Below are 8321 nucleotides of genomic sequence, written 5' to 3'. Positions count from 1 at the left end.
TGTCTACATCTGGACCCCAGCTTTAGAACCTCTAAAGTGGATAACTTTTCTGGTCTCCACCTTGACCTTAGATTTCATAGGCTGCTTCGTTTAGGTTTGAGCTTAAGAAATGGGAAAGGGGAAACCAAAAAGTAGGTAAACAGCCTTTTTCTAGAAATAGACAAGAAATATAGATAAATGTTCAACGATGAAATGGAGGGTCCACTTCCCCCTCCTTAAATAAAGATAAGATTTAAACCTATTTGTGCAGGACTCTGAGCCACCTGCCACTGCCTCAAAAGCTTAAGTTTACTACTTCTGTCAAATCTCAAAGGAGTTAAAATCCCTTAATCTGGGGTACTTTGGGTTCAGAATTGACTGAACGACTGCAGAAAGAAGCCCACATTTGTTAAGTGCCAACTGGAGGTGAGGCTGTGTAAAGAAATCAGAAATAAATATCTTTTCTGGTCTCTGTTTTCTAAGAGTCTGAAGTCCATTGCCAAGCCATACTTATCCCAAAATAATCGCAATACACCATAGAATGCTGCTGGCGTTTGCAGTGTCTATGGAAAATGTTGTAAGAGCTAAGAGGAGAGAGAGTTTGCCTCCGCATGAGGCATAATATTTTGCCCCCATCAAGAGTTATTTTTATTTTCTTTTAAAAGCAGTTGTATTAATAAGAACTAATATTTATTGAGTGATTACTATGTATGAGCAACATTTAAGCCTTCCATGTCTCTCATCTAGGTTTTTACGAGCATCTCCTAATTGAATAAAAATGTCATATGCCACTTAGTGCACCCCCTCCCTCTCTCCCTCCCTCCCACCTCCCTCTCTCTCCATCTTTCAACTCTCTCTCTCCCTCAACCCTTCACTTTGCATAACCAAATCGACTCATTGTTAAATATTTAGTTCACATGCCATATCCTCTACTAATTCAATTAAGGTAAAACAAATTTTACCATGACTGTACAAGGCTATGCATGATCTTTCTCCTTAATATCATGTGTCCCCCTTCACTCCAACCACACTGACCCCCTTCCAATTAGTAGAGTTTACAACTTTTTAAAAAATGCCCCTTAGATTTTGTGCTAGCTGATTCCTCTGTCAGAAGCCACTTTCCATTACTAGCCCAGCTCTGCTTGCTCTCTGAGTGTCAGGTCAATGTTGCTTCCCAGACCCTAGACTGAGGCAGGTTCCCTGCTACCAGCTCTTTCACAAGTCTTAATGTATCCTTCATGACATGTTTCATTGTTGTGATTAAAGTTATGGGTGATATTTTAAAATCTATGTTTCCTGAGCTATAACTAAAACTTATGAGCACAAAAGATATCTTCATGATGAGATCTTGGTACATAAAAATAGAATGAACATGTATTAACTATGCCCTGTGTCCTAGGACCCAGTCTGTGTGCTTCACAAATAGCATTTCTTTTAATCCTTCAAACAGTCTTCAATATAAGTATTATTATGATGATGATGATCATAACCTCCATTTTAAGAGGAAAACTGAGAAGAATTAAACAAATTGCCCAATATCGCATAACAGAGCCAGGATCCAAACCCAAGCTACCATGCTACAGACACTCAGCCCATAGTCGTTGTCCTACCTAGCCTTTTATAAGGGAAGGGGCCGTTGTGCATTTATTGAGTAAATAGGAGTTCAGGAGTTCTTCATAAGCCCTTCAATCTTTAGCTATATCGATACTCTTTACTTTCTGCCTTCGATGCTTATTTGCATATGTGAACCTTGATCTTAGTGTTCCCAACTATTGACTGTGTTCTTTCAGCAAACACGCTGATACTCTGGAGACTTGTCATTACCTACAAATACCTTGACCAGGAGTTGCACCCTTCCTGATCTCCAAACAGGTTCCCCCAGCCACTAGAATGCATGCTCCCAGACATGAACACATGCATTCTGGTTTTTTTAGTCTCTCCTCTCTCTCTCTCTCTCTCTCTCTCTCTCTCTCTCATTCTCTCTCACTGTCTTCCCTCTCCCTCTCCCTTTCATGTTGCCAAAGTTCCAGCTTCCTTAGGCCTAAGCTCGTCTAGGCCATTACCCTGGTGGCATATGATTTCTAAAAAGGATTTTAGAAAAGGTGTCCAGAAAAATACTATCCCATTGGCTTAGGCTCAAGGGATATCCCTATTGCAAATTTCAATATTCTACTTGAATTAATAATGCAGCATATGTAAGCCCTGTTGAATTCTCAGATAGTTTCTCCCTTGTTTCACTTTATTTTTAGAAGCCTTATATTTTTGCAATGACTGAAAGATGAGGTACGTATGGCACGTAGCCCCACTTTACATAGGCAGATAGCAGGCTCAAGGACAGCATGACTTACAGAAGGATAACACTTCGCAATGATGACCCCACAACTTCAACCCATGTATTCTAACTAATTGAGGCAGGTTACTGGTTCTCTTTATTTTCCTGTCAAACGTGGTGTTGGTGGTTTATTAGTCAATCTATTCCACTCTATTCTCTCTTGGCACCTCCTTTTTAACAATTGGCTTGCCCTACCCCTGCTCTCACTCTCTTCCACATTCCACTAGGGGGAGCCCTACATAGGCTATTGGTAGCTTTTGCCAGCCTCACATCCATTTCCTCTTCTGTAACAGCACCTTTATTTTTCTTTGAGAAACTAGCCTTCTAAGATTCTCAGTTCATTTGATTCTAGAAGTGGCAATTCTACCCCCTAGCTCTAGGGCACATGATCAAAGCTGGCCAGTCAGGGTGTTCTATCCAAAGGGTCACTGTGATTGGTTTAGAGATGAGTGTTGACACAGATTGGTACAATGAGTCAGCCCCAGAACATTTACTGGAACCATGATTAAAAAGTACTCCTAAAAGAAAAAAAAATAATGCATGTACTTATCTTGTAGAATCCAGTCCTGGAGTTCTGGAAATTACCTTCGCCTTCACCATGAGGAGAACCCACTGGGAAGAAGGCAACAAGAAAGAGCACCTGTCTACAAAATAGATCCAGAGATGCCTGAAGTCACAAATAGTTGACCCTATGAGCCAATAACTTTCCTTGCTATTTAAGCCAGTTTTATTGGGGTTTTTGTCACTTGCTACCAAATGTATCCTGACTAATATAGCATTATAAATCAAGATGATTGAGTTTCAAATGCAGAACTTTGAAATATTTGATTTACAGAGACCTAAGTAGAGAGATGAACTTGGAGCCAGATGAATAGCCATCAATCCAGCTCTGTCTCTAGTAAGCTTTGTGCCCCAGACAAATTAAGTCTATGTGTCCTTCAGAGTCATGTGTTCTCAATGAAAGCGGCAGGGTAGAATTCTAGATTGACCCTCGGTGCCCCTTGTCTTGTATAATCCCCTCTTCTTTCAGTGTGTGTAGACCCCATGAAACTGATGATATGTCTCTTTTTGCGATTATGTGATACTATAGGAACGGTCTCTGGGAGTCGTAAGTAGTCCCCACCTGACAGCCAACAAGAAAACAGAAACCTCAGACCTCCCACTACAAGGAAATGGATTCTGCCTACAACCTGTGAGCTCAGAAGAGGATATCAAGCCCTAGGTAACAATCACAGCCCAAACTGAGCCCTGGATTTGAAACTCCTGAGACCCTGAGTGAAGAACCCAGTCACTCCATGCCTGGACTTTTGATCCTACTGAAATGGAAACAGTAAATATGTTTTTTAAGCCATTAAATTTGTGGGAATTTGTTGTTGCACAGCAACAGAAAAAAATAACATAATCTATAAATTAGGTACTTAGATCAAATCATCTCTATGGCCTTCCCTTTCAGCTCTGACGTTGCTCCATCAGGCAGCAATATCTGCTGGTGCTAAATACCTGGGGACTCCTATATGCATCTCATCCCTTGATAGCCTACCTCGTGTCCATTCATAAATACCTCCCAGGCTAGAGAATGAGAAATCCTTTCCACTCAGCCTACAAAGCTATCCCATTAAGTGGTTTCTTTCCTAAATAAAACCTTGCCCTATTGATGTATAATTTTGAAGTTAATTTCATCTGGACAACTATGGTTATTGGGGAAATGAAAATGAGTTCACATTTGCCCCACAGTTTGCTCTCAGTAAGATGGTCTGCTGATCTGGTGACATAAGTTTTTCTGAGGTGTGAATAGACACTAATCTTTTTTACATCAGTGAGCATAGTAGATATGAGGCATAGACTTTGGAGTGAAACAGACTTGGAGCCTGAAGCCAACATCACCACATCTAGGCAAGACACATAGTAAGCCTCACCAGGAAACATACACACATAGCATTAACCCCTTCAAGTCTCAATGTCCTCATTTGGCAAATGAGGATCCAATAACTTATCCAGAACTTTTTTTACTGAGCACCTTCTCTGAGCCAAACATGTGGTCTATAGCAGTGGGTAGACAATTCCCCTTGGGAACATATAATCTCATTAGGAAGTAACATTTCTCCCATTACGTCTGTTGTAATGATTAAATGAGATAAGCAGTTATCATGAAGATGGGCATGCAGTAAGTCTCAATCAATCAATGAGTGCCATGCTTGGAAGTGTTATACCTCCGAACAGGAAGTAGTAAATAATTATTAATCACAGAATTTATTAAGTGCTTACTTTGGGCCAGGCATTTCTGTAACTGCTTTCCATGCATTAACTCATATAATCTTCACAAAAATCCCAGTAAGTAGATGCTATGATCACCATCCTCCATTAGAAAAGAACTAGTAAGTATCAAACTAATATTTGAATTCATATAGTTGAGCTCACAATTCAATGTACTTAACCATGATTTCCTACCACTTCTAATTAGATGCCTTTAAAGCAAAAGGCTGATAACTTCTTTATATATTTTGTTTTTTAAATGGTGACTCTCTCTCTCTCTCTACCCCTCCGCCACTCACGCTCTGCCTCTCTGTCCTTCAAACATAAGCATTAAAAAATATTCGTAATTAAAATTTTTTAAGTGGGGGAGGGGCACCTGGGTGGCTCAGGCGGTAAGCATCCGACTTTGGCTCAGGTCACGATCTCGTGGTTCGTTGTGGTTCATGAATTTGAACCCCGCACTGGGCTCTGGGCTGACAGCTCAGAATCTGGAGCCCTTTAGGATTCTGTGTCTCTCTCTCTTTCTACCCCTCCCTCACTCACGCTCTGTCTCTCTCCTTCAAAAATAAATAAATATTAATTTTTTAAAAAATTTTAAATGGTGAAATCTTCCCCAGACCTCCATCACACATGCCACCTCCACACGATGAATACTTCATACAGGACACATTCTGGCCAAGTTACAGCACTTGGTCAGAATGTGATTACGTTGGACAAAATAATATCACCTGTACTGATGCTTCTCTCTGTCGCATTTACTTGCCGCTTGTTTTATATCTATATTGTGCCAGAAAGTTAGCTAAGAACTTCACAAATATTGTTAACTTTAACAAAATAAATAACTTAAAATTAGTGTCACAAAAAAGCTGTGACTCAAGCTTGTCTTGCAGGTAATCTATGGCAACAGAATCCTGGCTGATAACGTTGCTTTGATCTTTGTAGATGAAGAAACTGAGGATCTGAGAGGTAAAATGATTTGCTTACAAACACACTCTACCAAGAGCTGAAGTTTGCCTTGAAGCTCAGCCCTGTAAATCTGTGTTCTTAATTGCTGCACTCTTCTGTGCTCAGTCAGGCTGGGTTACAGTTTTGCAACACTGTAACACAGAGCCTGCGAGCCTCTGCTGCTTGAGTCCGAAATGATATCAAAGTGGCATAATAAAGCATTTTTTTTTCCAGTTTCAGGGTCACTGTTTTTGAGAAGGTATAGTTGGTTCTTTTATGAAGTAAATGCATCTTTTTATTACTCTTTATATTTTTTTTCTATTGCACTTAGCTTGAGGTTAGCTGATTAATCTGTATTTTGTTTCAAACCACCAGATATTCTCAGATTGTCAATATCTCTTGGTGTCTCCTTCCTGTTACCTCTTGTTCATCTCTTGCCTGGGGCAGCCATTGCTAATTGATCGTGAAACCCTCTCCCACAATACTCCAAAACAGTTTTGAGCATGGCCCTCTAGGCAATAACTACCAATCAGATTTGTCACGGGAGATGAAACCTACGTGTAGCTTTGCATGTTCTCTTCCTGAGACAGGTGAAGGCCCTCTATAGATGTTAGAGATAAAAAGCGTGCCTGTCTGATGGCAAGATCAAATAGAAAGAATTATCTAAATTGTGAATTAAGGATAGCTTTACCTTTTTACCCTGAAGGTCAAGCACCTGCTTGACTTTTATCATTCTTTGTGTTTTCAGATATCAGCACACAAAATTGTTTACAGAGCCTGGGTCCCTGCTGCTGCTTGTGAGAAATACAACATTTATGGCATCTGGAAATTTATAGACATCCATAAATGTGGGAACCAAAGGCTATCCTAGGGACAGGTATCCCAAGAAAGAAGTTAATGTCTGTTTGATTAAACTATCAGAGGGCAAAGAAAGCCATGGTTAATGAATGTAGTCAATGTTTTTCTCTGCTAAGGCATTTGCCTGTATTAGATCTTGCTGATAATAACACTGTTAAATAATCAGACCACGATACAACCAAGCTCTATACTTTTCCATGCTAATCATCTCGCCAAATCACTACACACTCCAGGAGGCTACAACAATTTCAGATGGGCTTTAAATGGGAGTAGTTAATCAAACCCTCTATATCAACTAGCGCTCTCTTGCTTATAAATGACAAGAAACTCATATGAAACTGGTTGAAGCGGAGAAAGATATTTGTTGCTTCATGGAACTGAAAATAAAACAGACGTAGAACTTGCTTCGGGTTTGGCTTCATGTCATCAGGGTTCATGCAGTTCCTCTCGTTTCTTTTTTCCCTCTGGCTTGGCCAGACACTCTGGCAGACTTTCTCTACACATAGCTGGAAGATGAATGGTAACTCTTCCCAAAAGTCCCCATCAAAGTTCTAACATTGGGTCCACCTGGCTGGGATGAGGTTGTGCTCCCATTGTTGAATCTCCATCATGGGCCTCTGATGCTCCAAATCTAGGAAATGACTCCATATCACCTCAATGAGACGGATTAAGGGGGGAAAGGTAGCTTTTTCCAAGAAAACTGGGGTGCTATTACTGGAAACATAGAGAAGACAATAAATGTCCACACAGCCAACCTGATTGACCCTAGCCATACCTGGGCATTAGCCTCTCTTTGGAAAGTGTGTGCACGCACACACACGTAATTTTGAATTTTAAAGAATTTTTAAAACTTTCACCTGGAAAGCACTAGGCACACTCAGGATATTCACCCTCACTATTGATTGTCTCACCCCCAGCAACTTCTTAGAACCTGTTTTTTCACCTTCAACAGGGAGATAATATTTTCTTGTGTTTTTTTCAGGGTTGTTTCAGAATCCCAGAATACTTTATCAGAGAGATTGTTCAATACTGCTGAACCTTACACATTTTACAATTCAATGATCACAGTTAATTTTGAAATGTTTTAATGATGTTATTAAACATCACCAAAGATAGTAAAAATTGATTTTATTTCTTTTCAACTTGACATGCCCAAACTCACAAGCATCTCAAAGAATAGGAGAAAGTGCATATGCTTAGGAAGTGGAAGCTGGGATTTGTTTAATTGTCTCTTTTTTCCTGTCTCAAACAGACTACAGAGCATAATTCAAGTGTCTGCATAGTGAAAACACCAATAAAACAGTTATCAATAACTTCCATGTCATTTTCCCACCCTTTGATCTCTATCAGTTTCTTTGATATATTGGTTTCTTTGAAGTACATGGATGGCCATGTCTAATCAATATGTTGAAAGATCTATGAATCAGCATGTAAAAGGAAAGAACCCAAATTAAATTTAGAGGCCTAAGTTCTCCTTGTAGTTTTTCTACTCATTCAGTGATGTGACCCAATGATGGATAATTTTATGTGCCATCTTGACTGGGCCACAGGGTGCCTAGATATTTGGTCAACAATATGGCCAAACATTATTCTGGGTATTTCTGTGGGGGTGTTTTTGGATGAGATTAACATTTAAAATAGTGAACTGGGTAGCAGATTGCCCCTCTTTAATGTGGGCGGGCCTTATCCAATCAGTTGAGGAACTGAATAGAACAAAAAGACTGGTCCAACTCCCTCAATAAGAGAATTCTTGGTGCCTAACTGCCTTCCAGCTGGGACACAGCTTTTTCCTGTCTTCAGACTCAAAGTGTAGCATGAACACTCTTCTGGGACTCAGCTCTCAGACTTGGAGTGCAGCACCATCAGATCCTCTGGGCTCTCAGTGGGCCAGCTCACCCTGCAGAATGTTGGGACTGGTCAGACCCCATAATCCCACGAGTCAATTCATATGTAT

This window comes from Hyaena hyaena, unplaced genomic scaffold (assembly GCF_003009895.1).
Source record: "Hyaena hyaena isolate Hyena2069 unplaced genomic scaffold, ASM300989v1 scaffold_90, whole genome shotgun sequence".
NCBI classification, from domain to species: Eukaryota; Metazoa; Chordata; class Mammalia; order Carnivora; family Hyaenidae; genus Hyaena; species Hyaena hyaena.
The sequence above is the reverse complement of the archived record's forward strand: the minus strand, read 5'-3'. Positions refer to the sequence as shown.